This window comes from Dromaius novaehollandiae, unplaced genomic scaffold (assembly GCF_036370855.1).
Source record: "Dromaius novaehollandiae isolate bDroNov1 unplaced genomic scaffold, bDroNov1.hap1 HAP1_SCAFFOLD_51, whole genome shotgun sequence".
In the NCBI taxonomy this organism is placed as follows: Eukaryota; Metazoa; Chordata; class Aves; order Casuariiformes; family Dromaiidae; genus Dromaius; species Dromaius novaehollandiae.
Window position 1 is genome coordinate 780,604 of NW_026991437.1, and position 25,411 is coordinate 806,014.

The 25,411-nt window shown below is 52.6% G+C and overlaps 1 long non-coding RNA gene across 1 annotated transcript; it reads left to right on the top strand.

The window, feature by feature from the left end:
* The first annotated feature begins 426 nt into the window (after nucleotides 1-426).
* LOC135326514 (uncharacterized) lies at nucleotides 427-8,516 on the top strand. Its single transcript, XR_010386887.1, has 2 exons — nucleotides 427-1,241; nucleotides 6,295-8,516. It is a non-coding gene; the product is annotated as an uncharacterized LOC135326514 (long non-coding RNA).
* Nucleotides 8,517-25,411: the final 16,895 nt, after the last annotated feature.

Below are 25,411 nucleotides of genomic sequence, written 5' to 3' on the forward strand. Positions count from 1 at the left end.
TTTCCTAGCAGAGGCGGGGCTATGTCTTCCAGGGCCAACAAGGTCACCTGGCTGATGTCCTTTGGCTTGCTGCAGTACCGTGTCAATGCCCGGGTGGGTCTCAAGAGGAGAAAGCTCTTGCCACTCTCCCTTCTGACTTAGCAGGGCTTCACGCTCAGCCCTTTGAGCCCTGCCCAGGATGACACGACACATCAGCCTGGTAGAGGACGAGGGGTGCAACGGCACAGCAGCAGCTTGCCCGCGCAACCAAGTGAGCTGGCTCTCTGGGCTAACCAGGGCTCCTCTGCGGGTGTGCCGGGAGGCTTCAGGCTTGGGGTGGGGGCTAACGCACAGGCTTCCTCTCGCTCAGGCTGCGTGGCAACCCCCTCCTGGGTAAGCCCCCCTCTGAGGTCATCATGGGCAACACCTTGCCTCCCTGGTGTTACAAGACAACCCTGAGAAGCTCAGAAAGAATGTTTGAAGTAGGTAGATTTGGATAATTTCTATCTTAGATAGAATTTGCTTAGCATGAGTAGCCGCACACTTGCTTAGCATAAGTAGCTAAATTTGCTGAAGCCTTAGGCCGCGCTCCTAGTTCGTTAAGAAAAGGCCTCAGAGCTGGTGCAGGCTGGAAAGATAAGGGAGTTACAAGCAGTCTGCATTCCTGTGCCCCACTCTCCGAAAGGGAGGATGTCAAGGCTGTGAAATAAGGCCTGCTTGGGCGCCAGGACCTTGGGAAGCAAAGCCTCCTCTCACTGTTGAAACAGTGTTAATTAAGGGGTCTGGATTATGTCCTCTTCCTCAGGACCTTGGGAGATAACGTCTACTGACCTAGCTGGGGCAGTGTTAATTGACCAGGTCCTTGAGAAGCAGGGGTGGGATCCAGGGAATGAAGAAATCACTAACCAATCAGTGTAAAAGGGAAAGTCGTAAATCTGGCAATTTGTGTGTATAAATGCTACTTGAAAAGTTGGGGGGGTGTGCTCGATTTGTGGGAGACCACCGAGCACCCAGGCTTGCGCAACTCTGAAATAAATAAATAAATGTCTCTCCTGAGTGTGTAATTATTGGCTCATTGCACACCGGGCAACGAATCCGCTTTTCGGACAACAGTTTTCTGGCGACCCAGGTGGGACCCTCGCTGTAAAGCCTTGCCCGGATCGTCTTACCAGTTCCGGCAGGGAGACGCTGCTCATCAGACTCCAGCGCGCACCGACCGTTTTGTTCGGGGACTCCGTGAGCACCCTCCCTGGTCGGAACAGGTAAGCGACTCAAAGGTGCAACGCAGTAATTATTAAGAGACATTGCATAAAGGGTATGATACAAGGGTAATTGGTTGTGGTAACCAAAGGTAAGCTTTGTACACGTTTGGACAGTGACGACTGGAGTGTACGAAAGCGTAATTGGTAAGAACGTTCTTTTAAGGGTGGTAATATGGGAACAGGACAATCTGTGGGGGTATCCTCCTGTTCTCCTTTAGGATGCATCCTGAAACATTGGAGAAAGTTTGGTGGGAATCCTTTAACAAGGAGAAAATTAAAGGAATACTGTACTCAGTGGTGGCCAATGTATAAACTGGAGGATGAGGAAAAATGGCCAGAAATGGGAACGCTAAACTATAATACAATCTTGCAACTTATGTTGTTTTGCAGAAGACAGAACAAATGGGATGAGGTCCCATATGTAGATTTGTTCTTCTCTCTGAGAAATGATCATGAAACTAGAAAAAAATGTAAGCTGTTGATTTCTGATTCAAATGTGTTAATGATGATGGGAAACAAAGAGAAAATGTCTCGGTGTTGCTCTGCTTGTAGCATTGGGAAAAGATGTTTAAAAGCGGGTGATGAGGAAGAGGATGTACAATTATTGGTCTCTCCAGAAAGAGATCAAGATAGTGTTAATAGCAGAAATAGGGGAAGTGAGGCATGTAGCCCGATTGCAGGCAGAACTCGGGCCACTCGGGCTCAACAAAATCCCGTGATTCAGGCCCCGCTGCGTCAAGCAGTCGGACCAGACGGGATGCCTGTGTATGTGAAGGTCCCTTTTTCAACCACAGATTTAATGAATTGGAAGGAGTCTGCCGGGTCGTACCGAGAAAATCCACAAAAGATGTATCAATCCTTTAAAATGATAATTGAAAATCATAATCCAGATTGGCAGGATTTACAGGTGCTTTTAAATACTTTGCTTTCACCTGAGGAGAAAAGAATGGTATTAGATAAAGCTCAAGAGGAAAATGAAAGGCAAAATGCCAGAGACGGACCAGACCGTTTTATGCCGACCCGGGAACCGGGTTGGGATCAAAACACAGGGGCAGGCAGGTTAATGACTAAACAGTACCAACAGTTAATACTATATGGGGTAAAGCATGGAGTGCCTAGGCCCACAAATATTGCAAAACTATATCAAGTCGCACAGGGTAAGACTGAGGATCCCTCTGCATTTTACGAGCGGTTATGTGAAACTGCCCGAAAATGGACAGACTTGGATCCCGAGGACGAAGCAAATAAAATAACTTTTACTACGTTATTTGTAGGACAATCAGCACCAGATATAAGGAGAAAGCTTCAGAAAGTAGATGGTATGTCGGGGATGTCGATATCGCAATTAATAGAAATTGCATATAAGGTGTACAATAATAGGGAAGAAGTGGAGAGAAAGGAAAAACAAAAGGAGAAACTGAAAGATAAGAGGCAAAATGCTGCAATCTTGGCAGCTGCATTTGCCCAAGCACAAACTCCCTCTCAGGGAGGGAGTTTTCCGAAAGGACAAGGACGTAGAAGAGGGTATAGAGTAAGAGGGAATTTGGGAGATGGAATTCCGCTGAGGAGAGATCAGTGTGCAATTTGCAGGGGGAAGGGGCACTGGAAAAATGAGTGCCCGAAGAGACAAACAGATCATTGGAAACCTGAGTCTGCATCTGTTCCAGAGGCAGATTTGCTCATGATTGGTACAGAGGATTCAGACTGACGGGGACCGGGGGTTGAGGAATTGGATTCCCCAGCCGAACCCCTGGTTTCAGTAAAGCTGGGGAACGAAACAGTTAAATTTTTAGTAGACACTGGAGCAACATACTCAGTACTAAATAGCTGTAAGGGACCAATGAGTAAATTCTCTATGCCAGTAATTGGGGCCACGGGAAAACGAGAGGTTAAACCTTTCTGTCAACCAATTAAATGTGAAATAGGAAATAAAGTGTTAACACATGAATTCTTGTACATGCCAGAATGCCCATTACCCCTAATGGGGAGGGATTTACTGAATAAACTGGGGGCACAGATAACCTTTGATCAAAACAAAGTTAAGGTGCACATTCCACAAAGTAACGCCTGGAAGGCACAAGCATATATGTTGCAGAAAGCACTGGATTCCGAACAGGTGGGGGATGGACCAAGTGAAATTCCCTCTGAAGTAATGGACGCAGTAATCCCTTTTGTGTGGGCAACGGAGAAACCTGGAAGAGCCAGATGTGCAGAGCCGGTAAGGGTGGAATTAAAACAAGGAGCTAAACCGGTAAGGCGAAAACAGTATCCCATGAAGTTAGAGGCCCGTGTTGGACTGGAGCCTATGATTAATAATTTCTTAAAGTATGGACTGTTGAGAGAATGTCAATCCGAGTACAATACTCCAATCCTGCCTGTAAGAAAACCACATTCACAAGAATATCGTCTAGTACAGGATTTGCGAGCTATTAACCAGATAGTGACTGATGTGCACCCGGTGGTACCCAATCCATACACTTTGTTAACAACGATAAATGATTCCAACGTCTATTTTACAGTATTGGACTTAAAAGATGCTTTCTTCTGTATCCCTTTGGAGGAACAAAGTCAGCAATTATTCGCCTTTGAGTGGGAAAGTCCTACAACGAAACGCAAAATGCAGTTGTGCTGGACAGTACTCCCTCAAGGATTCAAGAACAGTCCTACAATTTTTGGTAATGTACTTGCAAAAGAATTAGAATTATGGCAAGGTAAGAAAGAGACCACTACCTTATTACAGTATGTGGACGATATCTTACTGGGGGCAGACACTATTGAAGAATGTAGAGAAACAACCATCAGTTTATTAAATTTTCTGGGAACAGCGGGATACAGGGTATCTCGGAAAAAAGTACAGATCATGAAGGAAAGCGTAATCTATCTAGGATTTGAAATATCCCAGGGGGAGAGAAAATTAGGAATCGAAAGAAAAGAAGCGATTTGTCAGATCGCCCCCCCAAAATCAAAAAGAGAACTCAGGGGATTTTTAGGAATGGCTGGGTGGTGTCGCCTGTGGATACCTAATTTTGGATTAATGGCAAAGCCTTTATATGAAGCTGTTAAGGGGCCGGGAGACTTGCTGGAGTGGACTCCAGAGTGCCGAAAAGGATTTGATGAAATCAAGATTGCTCTCATGAGTGCCCCTGCATTAGGACTTCCGAACCTAACAAAGCCATTTGAGCTTTATGTACATGAGAGAGGGCACCAGGCTTTGGGAGTGCTTGTACAGACTTTAGGAAATTGGAAAAGACCTGTGGCTTATTTTTCAAGACAGCTGGATAAAGTGAGTGCAGGGTGGCCAGGATGCCTCAGAGCAGTTGCAGCTGCTGTGCTGTTAATACAAGAGGCACGGAAATTGACATTGGGACAAAAAGTGACTGTTTATGTGCCACATGCTGTTGCAGCAGTTTTAGAACAAAAAGGGCATCACTGGTTATCCCCAAGTAGGATGGTGCAGTACCAGGCAGTGATACTTGAGCAAGAAGAGGTAACCATGAAGGTGTCTAATACCCTTAATCCGGCATCTCTATTACCAGTCCATGAAGAGGGGAGGTTGGCTCATGACTGTCTGCAAACTATTGAGCGAGTATATTCCAGCCGTCCAGATTTGAGAGATATTCCGTTGCAGAATCCAGACTGGGAATTATTTACCGATGGGAGCAGTTTTATAGTAAAGGGAGAAAGAAGGGCCGGATACGCTGTTGTCACTTTGGAAGGAGAAATCGAAGCAAGATCGCTACCAGCAAATACATCTGCCCAGAAAGCAGAACTGATTGCTTTAACCCGGGCTCTGGAATTATCAGAGGGAAAACGAACTAATGTGTTTACAGATTCAAAATACGCCTTTGGGGTTATACATGCCCATGGCGCAATTTGGAAAGAAAGAGGATTGCTATCTTCTCAAGGGAATCCTATAAAATACAGTAAGGAGATTATGGGACTACTCAAAGCAGTTAATAAACCCAAAGAAATAGCAGTAATGCATTGCAAAGCGCACCAGTCCGGACAGACTGACATAGTTAAAGGGAACAAAAGGGCCGATGAGGCTGCAAAAAGGGCAGCATTATCCGTGTCGGTGGCAGCCTTAGTTCCAGAAAGAATGTTAAAAATGGAAATTCCAGTATACACTGAAAAAGAAAATAAATTAGCAGAAATACTGAAATGCATAAAAACTCCCGAGGGATGGTGGGTGACATCTACTGGACAATGTGTGGTAACTTTGGCGATAATGAAGAAGCTGATGAAGCAAATACATGATAGCACCCACATGGGAGCCGAGTCACTTGTTGAAACAGTTAAAAGATTTGCTGTGGGAGTCAGTATGCTAATAATTGCAAAAGGTATTACACAAAAATGTGAAATCTGTCTTAGAAATAATCCCAAGATTCAGAAGAAGCCCCCCCCAGGGGAAGTAAAAAGGGGCTTTATGCCCGGGGATTACTGGCAAATTGATTTTTCTGAATTACCAAAATGTAATGGATATAAATATTTGTTGGTAATTGTTGACACCTTTTCAGGATGGCCTGAAGCTTTCCCGTGCCGTACCAATAAGGCCAGGGAGGTAGTAAAAATGTTATTAAAAGAAATTATACCAAGATTTGGGGTACCAGAAGGGTTTTCTTCAGATAGAGGACCTCATTTTATAGCAGAAATAGTACAGCAAATCTCAAAAATACTACAAATTAAATGGGACTTACATACCCCCTGGAGGCCACAATCCAGTGGAAAAGTGGAAAGAATGAATCAAACCATTAAGAGACAGGTAGGAAAATTGTGTCAGGAGACTCAGATGAAATGGACTGATGTTTTACCTCTGGCATTATTAAGAATCAGAATAACCCCAAGGGTTAGGGAGAAAGTTAGTCCATTTGAGATTCTGTATGGTAAACCTTACACTGTAAATTTAACTGGAAATGAAATTCAAATGCACGTTAAGGGCGATCAAATTTTAAGTGATTATCTCTTGTCTATGGCAAAGGTTCTTACTTCTCTCCGTAGGTACATCCAGTTAAGATCTCCTGTACTTTTAGATTCACCTGTACATTCATTCCAGCCAGGAGATCAAGTATACCTTCGGACCTGGAAGGACGAGCCGTTGGTAGAAAAGTGGAGGGGACCGTATCTTGTACTGCTAACAACAAATACTGCTGTGAAACTGCAGGGAATTGATTCCTGGATCCACTACACCCGAGTGAAAGCAGTACCTCGAGAGACGTGGAAAGCTGAACAAGTTCAACCTTTAAAGTTAAAAATATATAAAGATATTTGAGTTGTATTGAAAGCGAATCGGTTTTAAATTTAGATTGTATTCAGGAAAGAATTGCTTTAATCTGTTTGTTAGGAATAGGGTTAATATTGTTGTTATGGTATCTATAGTATCTGTGTAAAAATGATGTTCTCCCAAATAACCAGGAGAGAAATGTGGTGGTTAGTTTTTCTAAGTTACCTGAGCCAAACAATTAAAGGGAACCAGGAAGGATTTTGGAGCCATAATCTCCATTTGGAAGTAATTATGAAATCTATGAAGATAATTAACCAGAAGGATTGCTGGGTGTGTACCCACTTCCCTGAACATTCTAACAAGGGCTTCCCCCTAATTGGAGTGCCTCTTAATTTTTCCTTTATGGAATTTATGAAACAGATAAGAAATGATAGCGATCAAACGAAATATAATGAAACAACCGAACAGGAATGGGAAGTCCAGAGTGTGACAGGAGATTATTATCAATGTGTCCGAAGATGTAATAATAGTAATAGATGGTGGGAAAAAACTGTACCCTATGGAAAGCAACCGATCAACTGTACTGGGGCCATTAAGGTGGGAGGTTATAAAAATTGCTCTCATATACCTGAAATAGGTTATAAATGGCCAAGTAAGGAACTAAATGGGTGGCATGTTCCGAAAGGTAGTGGATGGTATTGGTTGTGTGGGAACAAGGCACGAAAAGTGCTACCTCCTAATTGGTCAGGGACGTGTACTTTAGGGGCAATAATCCCTAATGTTACTATAAGAAAAGAACTAAGTAATAAATATCAAAAATCCTGGCTAAGAACATTCATGAGGAGACAAAAGAGGGTCAATAATCCTTTAATGGATCGACCTACTCGGTTTCAGTCATTCGTAAGGTGGCTGTTTCCACAATTGGGAGTGAGCGAACTTGAAAAAGCAATAGTAAATATTTCAGCAGTTATTGAAAAAATAGGGAATAAAACCTCTGATGCCATTGCAGCTTTACAAGAGGAGGTTTCAGAAATTGCTAAAATAAGTACCCAAAACCGAATGGCTCTAGATATGTTATTGGCATCTCAGGGAGGAGTATGTACAGTAATAAATACTAGTTGCTGTGTATATGTGGATCAAAGCGGGAGAATTTCTACCGATCTAAATGAAATCTGGAAGCAGACTGAAATCTTACATGAGGTTCAGAAAGATGATACTTCTTTCGGATTTGAAGAAATATGGAAATGGTTGACTTCCTGGTTCCCTGATGTGAGCTCATGGGTTAAAAAATGTTTAACAATTCTAGGATTGATGCTAGTAATTTTTGTATGCGTTTATGTAGTGATTCAATGTATTTCTAAGTGTTATATGAAACTAATATGGGAAAGATTTTAAAAGAGTGAGACTAATATGAAAATGATCATATAAGTCTCAAAGGGGGGAATTGTTACAAGACAACCCTGAGAAGCTCAGAAAGAATGTTTGAAGTAGGTAGATTTGGATAATTTCTATCTTAGATAGAATTTGCTTAGCATGAGTAGCCGCACACTTGCTTAGCATAAGTAGCTAAATTTGCTGAAGCCTTAGGCCGCGCTCCTAGTTCGTTAAGAAAAGGCCTCAGAGCTGGTGCAGGCTGGAAAGATAAGGGAGTTACAAGCAGTCTGCATTCCTGTGCCCCACTCTCCGAAAGGGAGGATGTCAAGGCTGTGAAATAAGGCCTGCTTGGGCGCCAGGACCTTGGGAAGCAAAGCCTCCTCTCACTGTTGAAACAGTGTTAATTAAGGGGTCTGGATTATGTCCTCTTCCTCAGGACCTTGGGAGATAACGTCTACTGACCTAGCTGGGGCAGTGTTAATTGACCAGGTCCTTGAGAAGCAGGGGTGGGATCCAGGGAATGAAGAAATCACTAACCAATCAGTGTAAAAGGGAAAGTCGTAAATCTGGCAATTTGTGTGTATAAATGCTACTTGAAAAGTTGGGGGGGTGTGCTCGATTTGTGGGAGACCACCGAGCACCCAGGCTTGCGCAACTCTGAAATAAATAAATAAATGTCTCTCCTGAGTGTGTAATTATTGGCTCATTGCACACCGGGCAACGAATCCGCTTTTCGGACAACACTGGTGGTTGGCTCTTGTGACGTCATCAGCAGCTGCCCTCCATAAAAGCCCAGCCTGCAGACGTGTGTAGCTCTGCAAACAAGGAGCTTTGCAGAGGCCAGCAAGTGCTTTGGGAAGAGGCCTGCGGGGATCTGCCGCACAGCGACCTTTTCCCTCCTGCTGGTGACGGAGTTGGATTAGAGGAGATGCCAGCCGAGTTGGGCAGGTGGGTGTGACGGGGCCCAAAAAGCAGGGAGGGATAAGGCAAGAAGCCCTGTGTGCCGCCCGGCTTCCATGGTGGCGACAGACAGCCCCTGAGCCCTGGGGCTGTATGCAGCACTGCCCTCCAGCCTGGGCAGCCAGGCAGCCCAGCAGAGCCTTTGGCTGGGCAAGGCGCTGCCCCTTCTGCTCGGGAGAGCCCAGTGCCACCAGACTGTGTCAGGCCACGACACTACGCGTGTGGGTGATTACGCCTGTGTCAGGCCAGAGGTCTTCAACTGCCTTAGTGCCCGCAGGGTGCTGTGCTGCAGCTCAGAGCTTCCTAAAGGCCCCCAGGCCCTGGGCTTCTCCGCTCTGCTGAGCTGAGGAACCTGGTGGCAAGGGAGCCCCTCAACGGATCACCGGCAAAGCAAAGCTCGCACTGTAGGCTTGGCTAACAGCAGCATTCCCTCTCTTTTAGGCCACGCAGCACCTGGCAGAATGGCAGGAGGTGCCTGAGGGTCCTTTTCCTGCTGGCCCCACTCTTGGCTGGTGAGCAGCGCTGACCAAACCTCTTGCGCGGTAGCCCAGGCAGACCGGATGCCAGCTTTCAGGGGCAGGGAGAGGCAGCAGATCCTGTGGCGCCTTCCAGCTTCCCATCTCCGTGACACAGTGAAGGCCAGAGAGGGTCTTTACAGGTGGACTGCAGCCTGCCTCACGCCTGCCGTGGCTGCCGGCCGTGGGAGGGAGTGGAGCGCCTAGGATCGTTTTGGCTAGAGGTCCCTCCTTGCTGCAGAGCTTTGGGGTTGCAATGTCTGTGCAGAAACTGCCATGGCCTGGTGCATTTCCTCTTGGCTCGGGGCCACATGCCTTCATTGGTGTGCGGGTGTGTGGGCCTTGGGTGTGTGTATTTTCCAAGCCCATGGGCCTGGGCAGTGCTCAAGGGGTTGGAGCCACCTCCGCGCTCTGCACTGGCTCCAGCTCCAGCTCCAGCTGTCCCAGGCAAGCTCTTGCTCCCTAGCTGTGGAAGGAGAAAATGTGGCTCCAGGGACCATTAGAAAGCCTCTTAGTATAACTGTCTCTTGCTGTGGTGACTTGCAGCTGCGCTTTACTGCTGGGGCTTGCTGCTCTCCGAGAGCAAGTGGCAAGAGGAAGCGCTGCAGGTAGGTGCCTCTTGCTGGGGGAAAGCAAACTCTGGCCGAGGCCATAGCTCGGAGCTCCTGCCTCCCCTGCAAAAGTTGGGAATCCCGTCCAGATGCCCAGGGCTCATCCTCACAGAGATGTGGGGGGGTGTGGGGGGGGGACACGCTTGTGCTTGTCCTTCACTTTCTGTAGCTGCTGAATGAGGTTTGACCCTGAGAGCTCCCTGAGTGAGCACTGCAGGTTGGCAGGCTGCAGGAAGGAGCACTTGGGCAGGAGGTGGCTTTGCTCCTGCCTTAGCTCCTGGAGTCTGCAAATGCTCAGACAGCAAATGGACTTCCCAAAGACAGTGGCTGGAAAAAGGCCCGACATCCTCTGGCTTGCTCCAAATGGATAGAAAGCAGCAGCAACTGCCACCTGCTCTTCCTGGGGAAGTGTCCTGTGGGAAGCCCCCATGCAGCTCCTTGGGCTTCCTCTCAGGGAGGGCCTTTGTGTTTCAGGAGAAGGCTGGGGTGCCAGAAACAGAGCTCACAACGCTCAGGTAAGAGGGCTTCCTTCCCATGGAACTCATTGAGTGGCAAAGCATCCAGGGCGCCAGCCTTTGCCTTGTGCTAAACGTGGAGGGGAAGGGAAAGCCTCTGCTCTTGTGAGGGAGGGAAGAGGATGGGGGCAAGACTGTGGCACCCTACTCGGGACTGCCTGCAGGGGCTGCTCAGCTCTTGCACCAGATCTGCTTTCCCTTTGTCTGCAGCAACTCCCTGCCCTTGCTGAGGGAGAAGATCCATGAGCGGGAGCTCCTGGAAGAGCAGGTGGCTCACCTGCGAGCAGAGCTGGCTGCTGCAAATGAGGCCATCCTGCACTCCATAGCAGAAGTCTTGGAGGAGAGGGCGATGGCTGAGGAGAAGAGAGGGGTAAAGTGGCTGCCATTTGATCAAAGACCTTGCTCTCAGTTGGAGGCTGTCTCCTGCTGCTTCCTCTTGGCCCTTTGCAGCGTGTGCTCTGTCCTCTTGCTGCCCAGTGCAAACCTGGCTCTCAGGGCTGCTTGGGGCAGTGCTGACCTGAGCCAGGTCTGCACGGTGGCTCCTGAGACTGGTGTTCTCCCTGAGTCCTTGCTTGACTTGTCAGAAAGCGCTGACCAGAAGGTGTGGTGCCTTTTCCAACAAGTCTTGCCTTTGGTGGACTGACCCCGAGTCTCCCCTTTGCTCTGTGCAAGCACTCAGTCTTCATGCAGAAGTGCCCCGTGATGAGTTTGTGTCATTCTCCCTGTTGCTTTCCGTCTCTGCCTTTGCAATGCTTTTCCCAGCCCCTTCTCAACTTGACACGGGCAGCCCTTGAGAAGATAGAGGCAAAGGACCTGCAGACGGTGGACTGGGCTCTGAAAACCACAGGTATGCCTACGCAAAGTCTGCTGGCCCTCCGCTGGCGTATGGCCCTCCCACCAAGTCTGCCCAGCTGGGCTTGCAGCCTGAGAAATACCTGCTAGCTCCCTGCTGCTCCTAGCCTCTGGCCTGTCTGAGGCAGCTGCTTTGCATGTGCCTTTCAGGGGCCACCATCGATGCAGAGAGAACATCCCGGACTTATGGTGGGCGAGGCAGTGAGGCTTGCTGGCTTTGTCTCGCCTTCTTTGCCGTGGCCAATCCTCCGGATACTATTCTGCAGGTAATAGCACAGGCAGCATGACTTCTGAGGCAGTTGCTTGCTTTCAAGTTGAGCCTCCAAGCCCCAAACACCTCCCTTCACAGCAGCAGTCTCGCGCAGCCCCACAGGGCTCAGCCTCTTCCTGACGATCCCCTGCGCTTCCCCACAGTGCTGCCCTCCCGTCTGGAGGGGAATGGAGCTGAACCCAACAGCAGCCACCTGCCCACAACCCCTGGCCGCAGTGTGCTGGGCACCTTTGTCCTTGGCAGCTGCATTTTCCCACCTCAACTCCCATGGCCCCTTTCCAGAGAGAGTGGAAGTTGGGGGGAGCCTGACAAGCCACTCAGGCAAGGACAGAACCTCCTCCAGGCCCCCAAGCCTGGCGGGATCTGCCGAGTTGGAGGAAGGGGGCTCGTCCCTCCCGCACACTCTTTGAAGGCTCACGGGGTGACCTCCCCTAGGCAGCCCCGCCCTGTCTCTGAATGCTGTGCAAAATCAGAGCGGGATTTGGGAAAGGCAGGTGAGCCTAGATGTTTTGTAAGGAAGATTTCCGTCTTCTGAAAGCAAGGTGGCAAGTCCCCTGCTGTCCCTTTCATCCACTTGGGTGCCCTTCCATGCAGAAAGCCAGCCAACAGACCGAGCCAGGGCTGTGCTGCTGGCAAAGCAGCCAGTCCGCTGGGCTCCTGGAGTGCCTTGCCACTGAGGGTGGCTGCTTTCTGGTTTCAGCCGCACACTTCCCCTGGACAGTGCTGGGCTTTCCAAGGAGCGGAGGGCCAAGTGGTCATTCGGCTGCCTGAGCAGATCTGGCCCATGGCTGTCACCGTGGAGCACATCTCCAAGGCGGTCTCTCCTTCCGGGGAAGTCAGCAGCGCCCCCAAAGACTTTGCTGTCTCCGTAAGCCTCAGCCTTGCCCCAGCGTGGAGGGTGGGCAGGGAAGCTGGCCAGGGCAGAAAGCTGTGAGGGAGCCTTGTTTCTCCTGGCGCCTTCTCTCAGAGAAGCGTGGGCTGGTTGCTGTAGAGCAGAGCGTCCCTGCATGGCGTATGTGGGGGCCCACGGTGGTGTTATGCCTCTGCGGCTTGCTTTGTGCTTTCTGGCCCAGGGTCTTGGAGCGCATGCTCAAAAGAGCCTGAGCCACATCCACACTGACCTCTTCCAGACTAGTGCTAGAGGGGTGGGACATGAGGCAGGCTTCCCCGAGTCGGACGCAGCGGGCACTTTTCCTCCGGCTCTGCTTGAGCCTGACCTGCTGCCCTTGTCGGTTGCCTTTGAGGGCGTGGATGAGGAAGCAGCAGCAGAAACTCTCCTGGGGCTCTTTGTATTTGACGTGGACCAAGAGGCTGTTCAGACCTTCCGCCTGAAGGTACTGTGAGTGCGTGTGGGCACGACGCGAGGGGCAAACTGAGCTTTGCCTGCAAGGGCTTGGACCACAGAGTGTGGAGGATGAGCCAAAGCATCCTGTGCCTTGTGGCTCTGGCATAGCAACCCTGGCTGCCTCCTTTGTCAGGGCTCCAGTTTGTTCCCCAGCAGGGCTAGCGCTGGCAAAGGAAGCTACGTTGCTGTGCTGTTGCTCCTTACACCTGAGGAATGACGGCTCCCCCCATTTCCTTTGCAGAAGCAGCTTCCCAGAGCCTTCCAGTATATCAAATTCCAGGTGCAGAGCAACTGGGGCAACCCCCAGTACACGTGTATTTATCGAGTGCAGGTTCATGGGGTGATGGCAAGGCAGAACTACCAGCTGAGCCACGAGACAAGAGACCTTCTGTAAGCACTGCCAGAGACAGTGCTCTGCAGTGAGTAGATGAGAGGGAGAGCGGCTAGGGCAGCTGGCTTCAGGACCCTCCTGAATACTCAACTTGCGCTACTCAAGATACAATCAAGTCAAAAACTCTGCAAATAAACAGGCAATACAAATACAACTATTCACAAAGAAGCACTGCTCATTAAAAGGAGGCTACATTTGCACCACTGAGCATTACATTATATATGGCTGTCCCTTTTGCACAGCTGCATTTCTGTATGTGATCTATGGAGTCCTCTTCATCTCCTTATTAATGACAGCTTCATCTTATTGAGCTCCTTTCTCAGCATAAACATTTTGAAACTGAACCAGCTACCTATAAATATAGAGGTCACTGTTAAACACCTGCAATATTGGGGAACTGCTCTGGAAATCACACAGGTAAATGCTCTTGCAAACAGCTGAACGTCTTTCAGAGAGAACACTGGCTGAGATGACGCAGAGGCTCTGGCTCTGGCCTCACACTGGGATTAGGCAAACTGCAAGTCTTCTCTTAGTGCACTGGCACAAAGTTTGAGACAAGTAAGCCCTATCTGCCACTTCGAAACACACATGAAAAACACAGCAGGCATATTTTTGTCCATTCCTGAGGCAACTCTTGCTCAGAGCCAGCTGGAGGGTCTCAGTGTCATGCTTCCCCATGCCTCCTACTTTCTAGGCACGTGAAGGGCCCCAGCTCTGCCCCGAAGAGCTGCGTCAGCACCAGAGGCGCTGTGAGGAGCCGGGTCCGGCCTCCAGCACCCATGCAGGGCCTTTGGTCGTCCCTTCCTGCCGGCAGCCGCTGTGTGCAGGGCCTGGGTGTGGGCCCAGCTCCTCCGAGCCCCCACACCACCGGGGGCAGCAGGGCCAGGGCCATGGAGGGCCTGGCTCCCTGAAGCTCCCAGCCCCACACGCAGCCCCACCATGGCTGCCCCAGCCCAGCTCCAATCACCTCCCAACACCTCCCCCAGTGTCTGTTGCTGCCCCACCCAGTGTTGCCTGGCAACAGCACCAGCTGCAGGTCATGTGGCCTCCTCGTGCCCCCCCCTCCCCCCCGTGCTGCCTAGCAACAGCGGCCCTTGGGCTCCCAGGGCTGCCCTGGCCTCCTCTGCTCCTCCCTCTCCCTCCCTCCCTCCTTCTCTTCCTTCCTCCCTCTTTTCCTCCCTCCCTCCCTCTGCCCTTCTCTTCCTCTCTCCCTGCCTCTCCCTCCTTCCCTCCCCCATCGCTGGATGCCCCGGGGCCTGCAGGGGAGATGCTGGGCAGCACTGGGGGCTGCAGCCAGAGCCCTGACTGATGGTCCCCTACGGCCCCGGGGCCGTTTGGCAGCCAGGACTGTAAGAAGGCCCTTTTGGTGTTATTTCCGAGTAATATGGCATAAAGGCCAAGTGTCTCGGAACTGTTCTACCCACTGACACTGTTGTCCAAAAAGCGGATTTGTTGCCCGGTGTGCAGTAAGCCAATAATTACACACTCAGGAGAGACATTTGCTGCTTTATTTCAGAGTTGCGCAAGCCTGGGTGCTCGGTGGTTTCCCACAAATCAAGCACACCCCCACACCGGCTTCTCAAGGAGCATCTATACAAACAAATTGCAAAGTTTGCAACTTTCCCTTTTACACTGATTCGTTAATGATTTACATACAATTACAATTTTGCTTACACACCATTTTAGTACTACGCATGCTCAGGGGAGGGGTCTTCACCTGCGCATGGGTCTTTTGGACCTATGGGCGTGATTTTTTGTAGTATAATGAGGACAGTTCAGTTAGGGATACATGGACCTCCAATTCTTTTGCCAAATTGGCAATACGTACCTAGAAGTAAAACGTTTTGATTTAATGTTTCTCTTAGGGCTTTAGCAGTTCTAGGATGCCCTTGATTCAAGAATGCTTCTTTTCAGAAAATAGAGATAGGGGTTATCCTAATCTGCCCAGTTTAAACAGCATGACCATTCTTTCTGAGCTTCCAGGGTTGTCTTATAACAACATCATATTATTCCCATTTATTGAGTGCTTTGGTGACTGCTATGTGATGGACATTAATTAGAGCTGGCTATTCTAACCCAACTGCGATAAAAGGGATGTGCCACATTGCTGCTGCCCTAGACCCTGCAAAGGTGATCGCCAGAGTTCGTGGTGGCTAAAAGGGGTCTAAGGCAGCTGCAGAGAGCCTGGAAACAGAGGCAGAAATGGGAGATGTTAAAAACCAAAAAAAAAAAAGAAAAAAGAAACCCTTGCTGACAGGATTTGCTGTGATGTCTGGCCATAGCTGCAGCGTGACCTTGATGGTGCCTGTGGGGCGCTGATGTCTTGGGTCTGGGTTTGGGTGGCTCTTTTCTTTCCGAGGACCCCATCTCCTCTGGTACTTCCCACCCCAATCCCAATGCTGTGGTTTAGTGCCCTTTTGTGTTAATAGCGCAGGGCGATCTCATCGCTTTATGAAGCCATTCCTCCTTGTCCATGTCTGGGATCCTAGGGCAGGGAGTTCAGCAATTTCCCTGGGTGCTGTGTGACGAGAGTTCCTTGTATTCCAGTGTAAAATTCCTGCCTGGTTGCTCCACGGGATGCCCCTGCGCTCTGGTGTCATGGGAACTGGTGGTCCCTCCTCACCTTGTCCCTTCACCTTCTCATGACCTCAGACACTGGTGTCTCTGTGGTGGCTTCGGGCCTCTCTTTCCCAAGCTAGAGGGCTCAGGTGTGTTCAACTTGTCCCACTGGGGAGCTGCTCCGTGTTGTTGACCACCTGCATCCCCTTGCCCCTAATTTTCTTAGTCCTGCTTCTGCGCAGGTCTATAGTCTCTCTGCTGTGCTTCTGGCTGCAGGCTGCCAGAGAGGGGTTGCTGTCACTGCCTGTGCTTGTGTTGTGAGACCAAGGGACATGGGCTGCCTGCATCTCTGTGACTTCACCGCCGCGGCCTCACCAACATGACTCCTATGGCCACCACCCGCTTTGGCCATGAAACAACCCGGACAATAGCCCCCGAGTTCCTAAAGTCGGTGCAGGCCTCCAGGTTTCCTGCCTTTGTGAGTGATGCCAGGAGTTCCCTGGCATCCTCTCACGGGTCTCTGTCCCTGTTGCAGAGTCCAGAGATGAGGAAACTGGACTTTTCCAATCAAAGGAATCGCTGATCCTCATGTGCCTTCCGAGCGTGTCACTGTGTTTCCAGCACAAGCATGTTTGCTTCTCTAGGCTTCTGCCTCCCAAGCCAGCCACTTCTCTGCTCGTGAAGTCCTTTGTGACTAATTCTTTCCAAGGAATGGACCCCAGTGAACCCCACGGTTGCTCTTTCAGCTTTGGGATGAGTGGGTCTTCATGTGGAATAACATGGAACAGTGACAGAGCATATTTGCAACCTCTAGTCGACATTCCGAGGAACTGGGGCTACGTTTTCCATCTTTTCCCCTGATTATTCTCTTTCTTTTAGGTGAAATAGCAAAGTATATATCTACACATGAAAAACATTCTAATATTTCTTGGGTGTTGATTTTCATGCAGAATCACCTCTTGGAAGGTAGATTCAAGTCATATGCGTTGGTGGCCTTCCCAGGTCGTCTGTGACGCTCAAGTGAAGCAAATGTCTCCCCAAAGCCGCCTTTTTGAGCCCAGGGTGTCCAGGAGGAGGCACTTGCTGGCCAAATGGAAACCTCCGTCTAGTGGGGCTCTGCAGAGCCTTGTCCCGGGTACAGTCCTGCTAAGCAGTCCCATTAAGGACTGAGGGGATGGAGTGGTCTCTTTGCAGATGACCTGACATTACTCTGGTAGGCTCTGAAAGCAACTTGGAGGGCAAATTCAGAATTTGAAGTGATGCTGGAAAATTGGAGGAAAGAGACCATCACAGGCTACCCTTAGATTGCCCAGAGAGTTTGTGCACTCTCCCTCCTGGGAGATCTTCAAAAGCCATCTGGACACCATCCTGGCCAGCATGCTCTAGGTGACCCTGCTGGAGCCAGGGGCTTGGACTAGGTGATCTCCAGAGGTCCCTTCCAACCTCAACCAATCTGTGGTTCTGTGATTCGGTGGGTGGGGGGACAGAGCAAAGGCAGCATGGGAACCCAGGCAGCCATGCTAGGCCTGCTCTGCCTAGAGAGCCCGCTGCTCTGAGGAGCACCCAGGTGACAACGAGGAGCCTAGGGACCAGCTGGACAAGGAGCCGGAACAGATGCTGGCGTGAGCACCTGGCAGACAAGGTGCTGACAAGCTGGCAAGAGCTGCGCTGGGCAGGGGCACCACAAGCTGCATGGGCACTGGCCACAGCACCAAGCTCCAAGGCTGCTGCTGCTTCATGCCTCCAAGTCCAATGGGCAGCTGCTCCCAAGCAGAGTTCCTCCGGGGGCCTGCCTGCCTCTGATACTGCTCAATACCTTCCTAAACCACCTCAGCGTGGGGATCGACTGAGCCCTCAGCAAGTGTGAGGAGAGTTAGCTATGCCGAAGGAAGAGCCACCACTCAGCAAGACCTCAGCAGGCTGTGCCAAGCGGAACTGCTTCAGCCTTGGCAACGATCAATGCAAAGGCTGGCCCCAGGCATGGCCAGACCGCAAGCAACAGCAGCAGCAGCAGCAGCAGCAGCAGCAGCAGCAGCAGCATGTGCTGGGGCCTGATGGGCTGCGGTGTCGTGCTGCACAAAAGGCCCCGGGGGTCCTGGCACACAGCAAGCTAACCATGAGCAGGCAATGCGCTTCGGCAGCAGCAAAGGCCAAGCGTGTGTGCGGCTGCGTCAGCTGCTGTAGAGCGAGCAGATGGAGGAATGTGTGGAAGACACTCGGCACTTGCTAGGGCTCGCCTGCATCCAGTTTTGAATCTGCCAGGTCAAGGGAGGCGTTGACAAACCGCAGAGGCCGCAGCAGAGAAGTGCAAAGGCTACAGACCGCGGCCTGGACCGTCAGGGCCCGGCGTGCACTAAGGAGGGCTTAGTTCCCCTGAGCGGCCTGCCCTGGCACCTCCACCCACTGGCCCAGGAGCCTGACTGAAGCTCAGGCCCACTCCTTGCGGGAGCTGGCCTGCAGCTGTCCCCGTCTCCAGTCCTGGCCCCTGCTCTTGCTCAATGGTTGCTTGCATTTCTGCAACGCACCTCAGAGCCGACCCTGGAGCTCCCCTTTGGGTGCCCATCAGTGGGCTGCTGAGGGAGCCTGTGCCCCTCACCCCCGCTGTTCCGTGTGGGTGCAGGTGTACCTAGGGGAAGAGACATCTGCCTTTGTGCCAGCAAGCTGACCGCTCTACTCTTGCTTTCCTAGCAGAGGCGGGGCTATGTCTTCCAGGGCCAACAAGGTCACCTGGCTGATGTCCTTTGGCTTGCTGCAGTACCGTGTCAATGCCCGGGTGGGTCTCAAGAGGAGAAAGCTCTTGCCACTCTCCCTTCTGACTTAGCAGGGCTTCACGCTCAGCCCTTTGAGCCCTGCCCAGGATGACACGACACATCAGCCTGGTAGAGGACGAGGGGTGCAACGGCACAGCAGCAGCTTGCCCGCGCAACCAAGTGAGCTGGCTCTCTGGGCTAACCAGGGCTCCTCTGCGGGTGTGCCGGGAGGCTTCAGGCTTGGGGTGGGGGCTAACGCACAGGCTTCCTCTCGCTCAGGCTGCGTGGCAACCCCCTCCTGGGTAAGCCCCCCTCTGAGGTCATCATGGGCAACACCTTGCCTCCCTGGTGGTTGGCTCTTGTGACGTCATCAGCAGCTGCCCTCCATAAAAGCCCAGCCTGCAGACGTGTGTAGCTCTGCAAACAAGGAGCTTTGCAGAGGCCAGCAAGTGCTTTGGGAAGAGGCCTGCGGGGATCTGCCGCACAGCGACCTTTTCCCTCCTGCTGGTGACGGAGTTGGATTAGAGGAGATGCCAGCCGAGTTGGGCAGGTGGGTGTGACGGGGCCCAAAAAGCAGGGAGGGATAAGGCAAGAAGCCCTGTGTGCCGCCCGGCTTCCATGGTGGCGACAGACAGCCCCTGAGCCCTGGGGCTGTATGCAGCACTGCCCTCCAGCCTGGGCAGCCAGGCAGCCCAGCAGAGCCTTTGGCTGGGCAAGGCGCTGCCCCTTCTGCTCGGGAGAGCCCAGTGCCACCAGACTGTGTCAGGCCACGACACTACGCGTGTGGGTGATTACGCCTGTGTCAGGCCAGAGGTCTTCAACTGCCTTAGTGCCCGCAGGGTGCTGTGCTGCAGCTCAGAGCTTCCTAAAGGCCCCCAGGCCCTGGGCTTCTCCGCTCTGCTGAGCTGAGGAACCTGGTGGCAAGGGAGCCCCTCAACGGATCACCGGCAAAGCAAAGCTCGCACTGTAGGCTTGGCTAACAGCAGCATTCCCTCTCTTTTAGGCCACGCAGCACCTGGCAGAATGGCAGGAGGTGCCTGAGGGTCCTTTTCCTGCTGGCCCCACTCTTGGCTGGTGAGCAGCGCTGACCAAACCTCTTGCGCGGTAGCCCAGGCAGACCGGATGCCAGCTTTCAGGGGCAGGGAGAGGCAGCAGATCCTGTGGCGCCTTCCAGCTTCCCATCTCCGTGACACAGTGAAGGCCAGAGAGGGTCTTTACAGGTGGACTGCAGCCTGCCTCACGCCTGCCGTGGCTGCCGGCCGTGGGAGGGAGTGGAGCGCCTAGGATCGTTTTGGCTAGAGGTCCCTCCTTGCTGCAGAGCTTTGGGGTTGCAATGTCTGTGCAGAAACTGCCATGGCCTGGTGCATTTCCTCTTGGCTCGGGGCCACATGCCTTCATTGCTGTGCGGGTGTGTGGGCCTTGGGTGTGTGTATTTTCCAAGCCCATGGGCCTGGGCAGTGCTCAAGGGGTTGGAGCCACCTCCGCGCTCTGCACTGGCTCCAGCTCCAGCTCCAGCTGTCCCAGGCAAGCTCTTGCTCCCTAGCTGTGGAAGGAGAAAATGTGGCTCCAGGGACCATTAGAAAGCCTCTTAGTATAACTGTCTCTTGCTGTGGTGACTTGCAGCTGCGCTTTACTGCTGGGGCTTGCTGCTCTCCGAGAGCAAGTGGCAAGAGGAAGCGCTGCAGGTAGGTGCCTCTTGCTGGGGGAAAGCAAACTCTGGCCGAGGCCATAGCTCGGAGCTCCTGCCTCCCCTGCAAAAGTTGGGAATCCCGTCCAGATGCCCAGGGCTCATCCTCACAGAGATGTGGGGGGGTGTGGGGGGGGACACGCTTGTGCTTGTCCTTCACTTTCTGTAGCTGCTGAATGAGGTTTGACCCTGAGAGCTCCCTGAGTGAGCACTGCAGGTTGGCAGGCTGCAGGAAGGAGCACTTGGGCAGGAGGTGGCTTTGCTCCTGCCTTAGCTCCTGGAGTCTGCAAATGCTCAGACAGCAAATGGACTTCCCAAAGACAGTGGCTGGAAAAAGGCCCGACATCCTCTGGCTTGCTCCAAATGGATAGAAAGCAGCAGCAACTGCCACCTGCTCTTCCTGGGGAAGTGTCCTGTGGGAAGCCCCCATGCAGCTCCTTGGGCTTCCTCTCAGGGAGGGCCTTTGTGTTTCAGGAGAAGGCTGGGGTGCCAGAAACAGAGCTCACAACGCTCAGGTAAGAGGGCTTCCTTCCCATGGAACTCATTGAGTGGCAAAGCATCCAGGGCGCCAGCCTTTGCCTTGTGCTAAACGTGGAGGGGAAGGGAAAGCCTCTGCTCTTGTGAGGGAGGGAAGAGGATGGGGGCAAGACTGTGGCACCCTACTCGGGACTGCCTGCAGGGGCTGCTCAGCTCTTGCACCAGATCTGCTTTCCCTTTGTCTGCAGCAACTCCCTGCCCTTGCTGAGGGAGAAGATCCATGAGCGGGAGCTCCTGGAAGAGCAGGTGGCTCACCTGCGAGCAGAGCTGGCTGCTGCAAATGAGGCCATCCTGCACTCCATAGCAGAAGTCTTGGAGGAGAGGGCGATGGCTGAGGAGAAGAGAGGGGTAAAGTGGCTGCCATTTGATCAAAGACCTTGCTCTCAGTTGGAGGCTGTCTCCTGCTGCTTCCTCTTGGCCCTTTGCAGCGTGTGCTCTGTCCTCTTGCTGCCCAGTGCAAACCTGGCTCTCAGGGCTGCTTGGGGCAGTGCTGACCTGAGCCAGGTCTGCACGGTGGCTCCTGAGACTGGTGTTCTCCCTGAGTCCTTGCTTGACTTGTCAGAAAGCGCTGACCAGAAGGTGTGGTGCCTTTTCCAACAAGTCTTGCCTTTGGTGGACTGACCCCGAGTCTCCCCTTTGCTCTGTGCAAGCACTCAGTCTTCATGCAGAAGTGCCCCGTGATGAGTTTGTGTCATTCTCCCTGTTGCTTTCCGTCTCTGCCTTTGCAATGCTTTTCCCAGCCCCTTCTCAACTTGACACGGGCAGCCCTTGAGAAGATAGAGGCAAAGGACCTGCAGACGGTGGACTGGGCTCTGAAAACCACAGGTATGCCTACGCAAAGTCTGCTGGCCCTCCGCTGGCGTATGGCCCTCCCACCAAGTCTGCCCAGCTGGGCTTGCAGCCTGAGAAATACCTGCTAGCTCCCTGCTGCTCCTAGCCTCTGGCCTGTCTGAGGCAGCTGCTTTGCATGTGCCTTTCAGGGGCCACCATCGATGCAGAGAGAACATCCCGGACTTATGGTGGGCGAGGCAGTGAGGCTTGCTGGCTTTGTCTCGCCTTCTTTGCCGTGGCCAATCCTCCGGATACTATTCTGCAGGTAATAGCACAGGCAGCATGACTTCTGAGGCAGTTGCTTGCTTTCAAGTTGAGCCTCCAAGCCCCAAACACCTCCCTTCACAGCAGCAGTCTCGCGCAGCCCCACAGGGCTCAGCCTCTTCCTGACGATCCCCTGCGCTTCCCCACAGTGCTGCCCTGCCGTCTGGAGGGGAACGGAGCTGAACCCAACAGCAGCCACCTGCCCACAACCCCTGGCCGCAGTGTGCTGGGCACCTTTGTCCTTGGCAGCTGCATTTTCCCACCTCAACTCCCATGGCCCCTTTCCAGAGAGAGTGGAAGTTGGGGGGAGCCTGACAAGCCACTCAGGCAAGGACAGAACCTCCTCCAGGCCCCCAAGCCTGGCGGGATCTGCCGAGTTGGAGGAAGGGGGCTCGTCCCTCCCGCACACTCTTTGAAGGCTCACGGGGTGACCTCCCCTAGGCAGCCCCGCCCTGTCTCTGAATGCTGTGCAAAATCAGAGCGGGATTTGGGAAAGGCAGGTGAGCCTAGATGTTTTGTAAGGAAGATTTCCGTCTTCTGAAAGCAAGGTGGCAAGTCCCCTCCTGTCCCTTTCATCCACTTGGGTGCCCTTCCATGCAGAAAGCCAGCCAACAGACCGAGCCAGGGCTGTGCTGCTGGCAAAGCAGCCAGTCCGCTGGGCTCCTGGAGTGCCTTGCCACTGAGGGTGGCTGCTTTCTGGTTTCAGCCGCACACTTCCCCTGGACAGTGCTGGGCTTTCCAAGGAGCGGAGGGCCAAGTGGTCATTCGGCTGCCTGAGCAGATCTGGCCCATGGCTGTCACCGTGGAGCACATCTCCAAGGCGGTCTCTCCTTCCGGGGAAGTCAGCAGCGCCCCCAAAGACTTTGCTGTCTCCGTAAGCCTCAGCCTTGCCCCAGCGTGGAGGGTGGGCAGGGAAGCTGGCCAGGGCAGAAAGCTGTGAGGGAGCCTTGTTTCTCCTGGCGCCTTCTCTCAGAGAAGCGTGGGCTGGTTGCTGTAGAGCAGAGCGTCCCTGCATGGCGTATGTGGGGGCCCACGGTGGTGTTATGCCTCTGCGGCTTGCTTTGTGCTTTCTGGCCCAGGGTCTTGGAGCGCATGCTCAAAAGAGCCTGAGCCACATCCACACTGACCTCTTCCAGACTAGTGCTAGAGGGGTGGGACATGAGGCAGGCTTCCCCGAGTCGGACGCAGCGGGCACTTTTCCTCCGGCTCTGCTTGAGCCTGACCTGCTGCCCTTGTCGGTTGCCTTTGAGGGCGTGGATGAGGAAGCAGCAGCAGAAACTCTCCTGGGGCTCTTTGTATTTGACGTGGACCAAGAGGCTGTTCAGACCTTCCGCCTGAAGGTACTGTGAGTGCGTGTGGGCACGACGCGAGGGGCACACTGAGCTTTGCCTGCAAGGGCTTGGACCACAGAGTGTGGAGGATGAGCCAAAGCATCCTGTGCCTTGTGGCTCTGGCATAGCAACCCTGGCTGCCTCCTTTGTCAGGGCTCCAGTTTGTTCCCCAGCAGGGCTAGCGCTGGCAAAGGAAGCTACGTTGCTGTGCTGTTGCTCCTTACACCTGAGGAATGACGGCTCCCCCCATTTCCTTTGCAGAAGCAGCTTCCCAGAGCCTTCCAGTATATCAAATTCCAGGTGCAGAGCAACTGGGGCAACCCCCAGTACACGTGTATTTATCGAGTGCAGGTTCATGGGGTGATGGCAAGGCAGAACTACCAGCTGAGCCACGAGACAAGAGACCTTCTGTAAGCACTGCCAGAGACAGTGCTCTGCAGTGAGTAGATGAGAGGGAGAGCGGCTAGGGCAGCTGGCTTCAGGACCCTCCTGAATACTCAACTTGCGCTACTCAAGATACAATCAAGTCAAAAACTCTGCAAATAAACAGGCAATACAAATACAACTATTCACAAAGAAGCACTGCTCATTAAAAGGAGGCTACATTTGCACCACTGAGCATTACATTATATATGGCTGTCCCTTTTGCACAGCTGCATTTTTGTATGTGATCTATGGAGTCCTCTTCATCTCCTTATTAATGACAGCTTCATCTTATTGAGCTCCTTTCTCAGCATAAACATTTTGAAACTGAACCAGCTACCTATAAATATAGAGGTCACTGTTAAACACCTGCAATATTGGGGAACTGCTCTGGAAATCACACAGGTAAATGCTCTTGCAAACAGCTGAACGTCTTTCAGAGAGAACACTGGCTGAGATGACGCAGAGGCTCTGGCTCTGGCCTCACACTGGGATTAGGCAAACTGCAAGTCTTCTCTTAGTGCACTGGCACAAAGTTTGAGACAAGTAAGCCCTATCTGCCACTTCGAAACACACATGAAAAACACAGCAGGCATATTTTTGTCCATTCCTGAGGCAACTCTTGCTCAGAGCCAGCTGGAGGGTCTCAGTGTCATGCTTCCCCATGCCTCCTACTTTCTAGGCACGTGAAGGGCCCCAGCTCTGCCCCGAAGAGCTGCGTCAGCACCAGAGGCGCTGTGAGGAGCCGGGTCCGGCCTCCAGCACCCATGCAGGGCCTTTGGTCGTCCCTTCCTGCCGGCAGCCACTGTGTGCAGGGCCTGGGTGTGGGCCCAGCTCCTCCGAGCCCCCACACCACCGGGGGCAGCAGGGCCAGGGCCATGGAGGGCCTGGCTCCCTGAAGCTCCCAGCCCCACACGCAGCCCCACCATGGCTGCCCCAGCCCAGCTCCAATCACCTCCCAACACCTCCCCCAGTGCCTGTTGCTGCCCCACCCAGTGTTGCCTGGCAACAGCACCAGCTGCAGGTCATGTGGCCTCCTCGTGCCCCCCCCTCCCCCCCGTGCTGCCTAGCAACAGCGGCCCTTGGGCTCCCAGGGCTGCCCTGGCCTCCTCTGCTCCTCCCTCTCCCTCCCTCCCTCCTTCTCTTCCTTCCTCCCTCTTTTCCTCCCTCCCTCCCTCTGCCCTTCTCTTCCTCTCTCCCTGCCTCTCCCTCCTTCCCTCCCCCATCGCTGGATGCCCCGGGGCCTGCAGGGGAGATGCTGGGCAGCACTGGGGGCTGCAGCCAGAGCCCTGACTGATGGTCCCCTACGGCCCCGGGGCCGTTTGGCAGCCAGGACTGTAAGAAGGCCCTTTTGGTGTTATTTCCGAGTAATATGGCATAAAGGCCAAGTGTCTCGGAACTGTTCTACCCACTGACACTGTTGTCCAAAAAGCGGATTTGTTGCCCGGTGTGCAGTAAGCCAATAATTACACACTCAGGAGAGACATTTGCTGCTTTATTTCAGAGTTGCGCAAGCCTGGGTGCTCGGTGGTTTCCCACAAATCAAGCACACCCCCACACCGGCTTCTCAAGGAGCATCTATACAAACAAATTGCAAAGTTTGCAACTTTCCCTTTTACACTGATTCGTTAATGATTTACATACAATTACAATTTTGCTTACACACCATTTTAGTACTACGCATGCTCAGGGGAGGGGTCTTCACCTGCGCATGGGTCTTTTGGACCTATGGG